The sequence below is a fragment of the Suricata suricatta genome, unplaced genomic scaffold (assembly GCF_006229205.1).
Source record: "Suricata suricatta isolate VVHF042 unplaced genomic scaffold, meerkat_22Aug2017_6uvM2_HiC HiC_scaffold_36702, whole genome shotgun sequence".
NCBI classification, from domain to species: domain Eukaryota; kingdom Metazoa; phylum Chordata; class Mammalia; order Carnivora; family Herpestidae; genus Suricata; species Suricata suricatta.
This window is the reverse complement of record NW_021883439.1, coordinates 1-693: the sequence shown is the minus strand read 5'-3', so window position 1 is coordinate 693 and position 693 is coordinate 1. Positions and strand designations below refer to the sequence as shown.

The 693-nt window shown below is 58.0% G+C and overlaps 1 non-coding gene across 1 annotated transcript; it reads left to right on the top strand.

Annotated features, from left to right (window-relative positions):
- Window positions 1-442: 442 nt before the first annotated feature.
- On the top strand, window positions 443-523 carry TRNAS-CGA. The gene has a single exon. It is a non-coding gene; the product is annotated as a tRNA-Ser (tRNA).
- Window positions 524-693: the final 170 nt, after the last annotated feature.

Here is a 693-nt window from a genome sequence, read left to right as displayed (position 1 = left end):
GCCGGGTCCAAGGGTTCGGGTGTCGGAAACACTGGTGAGATCCTGCCCCGGTGCCCTCCGCGCCGCAGGGCACAGTGTGCTCCCGGGCGAGCACACGAGGCAGGCCGCGGGCGCGCTGACTACAACTCCTCACCGCCTAACCAGGCGATCCATTAAGACTCTGGAAATAAACTCTGAAAATCGAGGCTTCTTGCGATGCTGGAAGGCCGTGTTCTCTCCGAGAGGTGAGATTTTGCAGCCTGGGGTCTGGCAGCAGTGGGTTGAGCTGGAGGCGCGTGGGGGGGGCTGAGTGGAGACCCCAGATGAAGGGGGTGGGCGCGGTTTCCTCTTGTGTCCAAAGTACTACGCCGAAAGCAAAAGCAAAAGTGCAGAAGCAACCAGATTGCAAGTTAGGGCCTCCATGAATGTGTGTTTTCTCGGGTAAATGGAGCACTACAGCCGGGCTGTGATGGCCGAGCGGTTAAGGCGTTGGACTCGAAATCCAATGGGGTCTCCCGCGCAGGTTCAAATCCTGCTCACAGTGCTCCCTGGTGCTTTTTCTATAGGAAAATCTCCCAAAGCACTGGCTTCTCAGCTTTTCGTCTCCTTCCAGGAAGTGAAAAGTAGGAGGGCAGCTTCCTATCCAGGGGGCTCGGGAGTTTGGGGCACTCACTCCCTGTCCTAGTGTGAGCCGGGCTTTGGAGAATCTCACCC